The sequence below is a fragment of the Oncorhynchus clarkii genome, chromosome 3 (genome assembly GCF_045791955.1).
Source record: "Oncorhynchus clarkii lewisi isolate Uvic-CL-2024 chromosome 3, UVic_Ocla_1.0, whole genome shotgun sequence".
Lineage (NCBI taxonomy): Eukaryota > Metazoa > Chordata > Actinopteri > Salmoniformes > Salmonidae > Oncorhynchus > Oncorhynchus clarkii.
In genome coordinates, this window is record NC_092149.1 from 71,502,775 (window position 1) to 71,511,232 (window position 8,458).

The 8,458-nt window shown below is 41.0% G+C and overlaps 1 pseudogene; it reads right to left on the bottom strand.

Annotated features, from left to right (window-relative positions):
* Positions 1-4,162: 4,162 nt before the first annotated feature.
* Positions 4,163-7,512, bottom strand: LOC139385990 (Fanconi anemia group B protein-like; annotated as a pseudogene).
* Between the last annotated feature and the right edge of the window lie 946 nt (positions 7,513-8,458).

Consider the following 8,458-nt stretch of genomic DNA (forward strand, 5'->3'; position numbering starts at 1 on the left):
TCTTCTACACTTTAGGCTGTGGAAGGTGAGATGTTATTGACGTCTTGCTTTGAGAGCACTTCACAGGGATAAACAGCGTTTGATGTTAGGTTTGTTTGCTATATATCCTCATCAATGCAATGATCAAAGTTGTGATGTTGAGACAAATGTCCGGAGGGGAAACATTCTCTTTCAGGTGTGATTTAAGTGAGTGGTTTTGAAGATTAGTATTCAGGCTTTTTTTTCTGGCTTTTGGTTTGGGGAATTGCTCTCGTTGGTAGATAAAGACATCTGGTCAGACACCAGTTGTGGGATCTAACCGCTGGTAAGTGCCGTTCACCAGGCAGGAACCATGGTTGACTGAACCCCATTAACACATACAATCATTATATTAACACTGCCACTATCATTACCATTGACATGCCCTCAGCTCCATAACATTAACAAGATATCATGAAGATTTGAAGTGTTACAATTCACTACTATTCGCTACTGGAGGCGGCAGGTAGCCTAGTGGTTAGTGTTGGGCCAGTAACCAAAAGGTTGGCTGATCAAGTCCCCAGGCTGAAAGGGGCAGAACAACAGATTTGTACCTTGAGTGTGGCAGTTAACCCACTATTTCTAGGCAATAATTGTAAATAAGAATATGTTCTTAACTGACTTGCCTTGTTAAATAAAGGTTAAATAAAAATGAAGCATAACTGAGGAAAATAAGATATTTCCTGGCTTCCACGCATAGCCTACAAGCCACTGATGCAGACCTTTGGAACATCTACATTTTAAAAAGTCAAATAAATACACGTAATATAGCCTACACCTTCACAATAAATCCAGTATTTATTTTAGACAGTTCTAAAGAAGCATGATATAAAGAAAATGCAGTCTATTTCAGAAGAATAGCATACTCTGAGTTGTCCTTAAGTTAGGTCTGATGTGGCTATGCCAAATTAATGTGGGCTACACTAGTACATTTAGCATATATTATTTTATATTATTTTACAGTATGAAGAATACAATTGAACAAAGCTGAAAAAAATATAAATATTTTCTCCAAACGATTTGAGGGAGTGCGCACATGCTGTTATTCTGTGTTGAGCGGTTATTAACAAAGAAATAGGTACTCCTGTTTGCTTAATTTAGAGTTATTCATGTAACTTTAGTTGGTCTACAAACATTGGGCTATATGTTTTGTACATTTTTAGTACATTGTATGGCTACATGAGACTAAAGATGATTTGAAAAAAAGTTGCTTGAAAGGCATGAGCTCTAATGAGTTTTTTTGCACAGGCTGTACACACTTCAATTGCCTCATTCACAATTTGACAAGCACTTGATAATGCCTCAAATTTCATGGCGGCATTCCCTTTGTCCCTCTCCCTGAGTGCTGCGCAATCCGAAGCGCCTCTCACTCATATGTCTCTCCATCACGTGATAGGGTCTTTCTCAAAGGCTACAAGTGAAGACAGACACTTCGGGGACACAACAGCACACGTCCTTATCCAATTTTGAGGTGCATATTGAAGATATTGGAAGAACTGTCCACATTTACTTTGTGTCAGCCAACAAGATGAGTAGTCCCAACAAACAGCAAAAGCGCTAGCCTATGTCAATCTACCATCCCCCATAGTACAAAAGTCGATCTATTCTGTGCAATAAATAAATATTCCAAACAAAGTCTGGGACACTTGTGGGGTGCAATAGATCCCAAATTAATACAAACACTAGCATAAAAAAAATGTTTTTTACCCAATGTGGATGACGCAACAGATCAGAAAGTTTAGCTTAACATGTTGATAAACTATTAGGCTATTTCTTCACGCAGCAATGGGCACATGGCAGTAGGCTATAAGCGTGAATGTTCCATTAGCAAGAAAACACCATTATCAAAAGTGACCGCAAATGCGATTATGCATGTAATGCTTTTATTATAAAGGTGCATTTTTATGGTGAAAATTATCTTCCCCAAACTTGAAACTCACAAGCAGGTTTTGTATGCCAGTTAGGCTCTAAAACCCGTGCAAAGCGGATTAATGTGTTTAATTTTAATAAGTTATTTGGCCACTTTAGTTGTGATACAAACCTTACCAAAACATGAAGGCCTATGGTCTAGGCTACATGAGGTGTGCAACTACGATCAGAAAATGTCGCAAAAAAAGGCAGTTTCTTATGCTGGGCATCATTCATCATTGTGCCTGCAGCACAAATTCCAAAAAGTTCTGGGACACTGTAAAGTCCATGGAGAATAAGAGCACCTCCTCCCAGTTGCCCACTGCACTGAGGCTAGGAAACACTGTCACCACTGATAAATCGAGAACCACGATAATTGAGAATTTCAATAAGCATTTTTCAATGGCTGGCCATGCTTTCCACCTGGCCACCCCTACAGCCCTGCACCCCCCACAGCAACTCGCCCAAGCCTCACCCATTTCTCCTTCACCCAAATCCAGATTGCTGATGTTCTGAAAGAGCTGCAAAATCTGGACCCCTACAAATCAGCAGGACTAGACAATCTGGACCCTCTCTTTTAAAATGATCAGACGAAAATGTTGCAACCCCTATTACTAGCATGTTCAACCTCTCTTTTGTATCGTCTGAGATCCTCAAAGACTGGAAAGCTGCCGCGGTCATCCTACTCTTCAAAAGGGGGAGACACTCTAGACCCAAACTGCTACAGACCAATATCTATCCTTCCCTGCCTTTCTAAGGTCTTCAAAAGCCAAGTTAACAAACAGATCACTGACCATTTCGAATCCCACCGTACCTTCTCCGCTATGCAATCTGGTTTCAGAGCTGGTCATGGGTGCACCTCAGCCATGCTCAAGGTCCTAAATGATATCATAACCTGCATCGATAAGAGACAATACTGTGCAGCTGTATTCATAGACCTGGCCAAGGCTTTTGACTCTGTCAATCACCACATTCATATCGGCAGACTCAACAGCCTTGGTTTCTCAAATGACTGCCTCGCCTGGTTCACCGACTACTTCTCAGACAGAGTTCAGTATGTCGAATCGGAGGGACTGTTGTCCGGACCTCTGGCATTCTCTATGGGGTGCCACAGTTCCAGTTCTCTGCTGCCAATGACTGGAACGAATTGCAAAAATCACTGAAGCTGGAGACCCATATCTTCCTCACTAGCTTTAAGCACCAGCTGTCTGAGCAGCTCACAGATCACTGCACCTGTACATAGCCCATCTGTAAATAGCCCATCCAACTACCTCATCCCCATAGTGTTATTTATTTAATTTTGCTCCTTTGCACCCCAGTATCTCTACTTGCACATTCATCTTCTGCACATCTATTACTCCAGTCTCTATCACTCCAGCGTTTAATTGCTAAATTGTAATTATTTCGCCACTATGACCTATTCATTGCCTTTACCTCCCTTATCTTACCTCACTGTATATATCCTTTTTCCCCTATTGTGTTATTGACTGTATGTTTTGTTAATTCCATGTGTAACTCTGTGTTGTTGTTTGTGTCGCACTGCTTTGCTTAATCTTGGCCAGGTCACAGTTGTAAATGAGAATTTGTTCTCAACTAGCCTACCTGGCTAAATTAAGGTGAAATAAATAAATAAAAACGAATAATAACTCACAAGTGATAATATATAATTCACAAGTGATAAGCTAATATTGTCACCCATCAGACTATTCTTGATTTAATCTTTACATAAGCTAAATAATATGTGTGAAATTGGTTTTGCTTTAGAATGGACCATTATCATGCACCTGTCTCAAAACAGGGGCAGCGGGAAAAAATACATGTCATCTATGCACTTAAATAGAGAATGGAGGATGCTTTTCCTGTGGTTCATTTTAGTAGGCTATACTCCTGTTGTAAAGATAAACAATGTGATTAATATTAGGAAAGTTGAGAAATAAATATAGTAGACTTAGTCTATAGAAAGCTGATGGGATCCTCCTCGTTCTAGTAGAGGCCATCACCCTGTTTTCTCACGCAAATGCATTGCCTATAGAAATGTTGCACAACATGAGCACATGAAGTGTTTGACTAGATTTTCAACCACATTTGCATTAATGTCAGAGTGATTAGAGGGACAATAGAGTGTTGAGTACCAGGCAGTTAGCAAGTTTGGTAGGCTAGTAATGACCAGCAGCAGCATCAGAGATTGGAAAGCCTAATTACCATGACTAAACGGTCACCTGGAATTTGACTGCCTTCATGACTCGTAACCGGGGGGTAATACGGTCACCGCAATAGCCCTAATTGAAGGTATAACCTGCATCTTCTCATCTGTTGTCTGATCCTCTGACTTGTCATCCTCATCCCATAGAGAAACAAGTCCTTCCTGTTCGAGGATCAGACACTACCATCAACACCAATATGATAACAGTTCCTTACAGTTGAGGTCGGAATTATACATACACCTTAGCCAAATACATTTCAACTCAGTTTTTCACAATTCCTGACATTTAATCCTAGTAACAATTCCCTGTCTTAGGTCAGTTAGGATCATCACTTTATTTTAAGAATGTGAAATGTCAGAATAATAGTAGAGAGAATTATTTATTTCAGCTTTTAGTCCTTTAATCACATTCTCAGTGGGTCAGAAGTTTACATACACTCAATTAGTATTTGGTAGCATTGCCATTCAATTGTTTCACTTGGGTCAAACGTTTTGGGTAGCTTTCCACAAGCTTCCCACAATACATTTGGTGAATGTTGGCCCATTTCTCCTGACAGAGCTGGTGTAACTGAGATAGGTTTGTAAGGCCTCCTTGCTCACACAAGCTTTTTCAGTTCTGACCACAAATGTTCTATGGGATTGAGGTCAGGGCTTTGTGATGGCCACTCCAATACCTTGACTTTGTTGTCCTTAAGACATTTTGCCAAAACTTTGGTGGTATGGTTGGGGTCATTGTCCATTTGGAAGACCCATTTGCGGCCAAGATTTAACTTCCTGACTGATGTCTTGAGATGTTGCTTCAATATATCCACATAATTTTCCTCCCTCATGCACATCTATTTTGTGAAGTGTACCTGTCCCCCATGCAGCAAAGCACCCTCACAACATGATGCTGCCCCCCGTGCTTCACTGTTGGGATGGTGTTCTTCGGCTTGCAAGCCTCCCCCTTTTTCCTCCAAACATAACGATGGTCATTATGGCCAAACAGTTCTATTTTTTGTTTCATCAGACCAAAGGACATTCCTCCAAAACGTACGATCTTTGTCCCCATGTGCAGTTGCAAACCATAGTCTGACTTTTTTTATGGCGGTCTTAGAGCAGTGGAGTTCCTTGCTGAGCGGCCTTTCAGGTTATGTCGATATAGGACAAATTTTACTGTGGATATAGATAATTTTGTACCTGTTTCCTCCAGCATCTTCACAAGGTCCTTCACTGTTGTTCTGGGATTGATTTGCATTTTTCACACCAAAGTACGTTCATCTCTAGGAGACAGAATGCATCTCCTTCCTGAGCGGTATGATGGCTGCAAGGTCCCATGGTGTTTATATTTGCGTACTATTGTTTGTACAGATGAACGTGGTACCTTCAGGCATTTGGAAATTGCTCCCAAGGATGAACCAGACTTGTGGAAGTCTACATTTTTTTTCTGAGGTCTTGGCTGATTTCTTTAGATTTTCCCATGATGTCAAGCAAAGAGGCACTGAGTTTGAAGGTAGGCCCTGAAATACGTACACAGGTACACCTCCAATTGACTCAAATGATGTCAATTAGCCTATCAGAAGCTACTAAAATCATGACATAATTTTCTGGACTTTTCCAAGCTGTTTAAAGGCACAGTCAACTTAGTGTATATAAACTTCTGACCCACTGGGATTGTGATACAGTGAATTATAAGTGAAATAATCTGTCTGTAAACAATTGTTGGAAAAATTACTTGTGTCATGCACAAAGTAGATGTCCTAACCGACTTGCCAAAGCTATAGTTTGTTAACAAGAAATTTGTGGAGTGGTTGGTTGAAAAACTAGTTTTAATGACTCCAACCTAAGTGTATGCAAATTTCCGTCTTCAACTGTACATCTAAATGGCATATATTGAATGGTAAGAAAGATCATGATAATGTAAGAAAGATAAGCATGACTCTGGGGTTGACAATCACCTGCTCTGTCTGGGTGAGAATGTGTTCTCTTCCTGAGACCTCTTCTGTAAGGGCTTGGACTGACTGGTGTAGAATCCTCTCTTTTACCCTTACATCTCTCTGAAGAAGCTGGAGCAAGGTCAGACCACTCTACAGAAACACATCAGGGGGGGTATCAACAACAACATGTTGGATAAACGGGAATATCGTTGCATCTGGACAATAGACTCCAAACATTACAACCGTTTAATAACTGTACCCAAATACTAATAACAGCTTTGATGCTGCTCTCTTTAATGTAACAATATACCTGTAGTCTGTCCTGTAGAGTTTTGACAGTTAGGAGGTAGTTCTCTTGAGCTGTGTCAGATATGGTCCGTCCTTCACCGCTCTCATGTCCATGCTGAAACATACAACAATCTTCACACATCAGAACTGGGTTATAAGTAGGGTGTTATAAGACTGGTAAAGAAGAGCAAAAAAGTACAGCGTCTCTCAGAATAGGTTGTCCCGCAGAGATCTGTGATAAGGTATTGATCCACTGGACCCACAGTAGGGCTCTGGCTTCCAAAGACCAGCAGTATCTGATCTGTTCCACAGTTCACAACGTCATCCTCACGGAGGGAGCTCACACCTAACCAGCATGATGCTACCTGAGGGAGACAGAGCAGGGCCATGACAATTATACAGTTTTACACAGTAAGCAATGAGCATGATGATCTCACAAAATAGCATTCCAATACCTGAAAAGTGTCTTTCCATACTGCACGTGGTTGAAAGAGATGGCAAACAGACATCCATTCCGTCCAGTGTTGACCATCTGAATGTGGAGAGGTTCTTCAAAAGAAAACCTGGCATACCTTTCAAATACAGCAACTGCTTTTTACTGGTCGCTGCCACCAGTTGATTTTGACACACTGTTCACCTCTTCAGCTGAGATCACAAATCTACACGGTGTGATGGAACTGTAGGCATGAGGTAAGATCAGAGCACCGTTAAATACTTGTCCTTCCTCTACAAAATACCCCAGGGTTTTGTTCCTCCCTGGAGAGTCCAATTGATCATTCAGGCATTCTTTGGATAGTGTTTGGGAATCTAGTATGAATATTTTCCTTTTGTTGAGGGGATCCTCACCAATAAAGTTCAGAGCGAGCTTGATAGGCATTTGTCTAACTTCACCTGCTTGTAGAGAAATGTAAAAGACAACACCTTCATGGCTCCATATTACACTAGGGCCCTTCAAGACAGTAACATTTCCTTTAATCCGGTATGGTAGTTTAAAGTCCATATGTGGCTCTTATCTATTTGACCTGCTCAGAGTGAGAAGCCTGTACTTGAACACATCCCCCTACTTATCAATAAAATGCATGGTGAAGTCACTGTTTCCCACATGTAGGGCAAAGATGCATGCCACCATATCAACATCTGATTAACTCTTTCTGTTGATAACAGCCATATTACCACCATTCCCGTTTGAGAAAGTGCAGCCATCCATTGAAATGTCAGTCTGCTGAAAGCCAGTTCTGATCCTCTTCAACCTTCGCCATCTCTTCTCTGGGAATGGAGCGTTAGTAGTTTCATGTGTTGGCTGGGACAGTCTTGTGTCATTGTGGTATTATTGCCGCGTTCAAGTGATAGTCAGAACAAGGAAACGTTCGACTTGTTAAAGGTTGTACAGTCGTGGCCAAAAGTTTTGAGAATGACACAAATATTAATTTTCACAAAGTTTGCTGCTTCAGTGTCTTTAGATATTTTTGTCAGATGTTACTATGGAATATTGAAGTATAATTATAAGCATTTCTTAAGTGTCAAAGGCTTTTATTGACAATTATATGAAGTTGATGCAAAGAGTCAATATTTGCAGTGTTGACCCTTCTTTTTCAAAACCTCTGCAATCTGCCCTGGCATGCTGTCGATTAACTTCTGGGCCTGATGGCAGCCCATTCTTGCATAATCAATGCATGGAGTTTGTCAGAATTTGTGGGTTTTTGTTTGTCCACCCGCCTCTTGAGGATTGACCACAAGTTCTCAATGGGATTAAGGTCTGGGGAATTTCCTGGCCATGGACCCAAAATATCGATGTTTTGTTCCCACTTAGTTATCACTTTTGCCTTATGGCAAGGTGCTTCATCATGCTGGAAAAGGCATTGTTCGTCACCAAACTGTTCCTGGATGTTTGGGAGAAGTTGCTCTCAGAGGATGTGTTGGTACCATTCTTTATTCATGGCTGTGTTCTTAGGCAAAATTGTGAGTGAGCCCACTCCCTTGGCTGAGAAGCAACCCCACACATGAATGGTTTCAGGATGCTTTACTGTTGGCATGACACAGGACTGATGGTAGCGCTCACCTTGTCTTCTCCTGACTTTTTTTTGGATGCCGCAAACAATCGGAAAATGGATTCATCAGAGAAAAC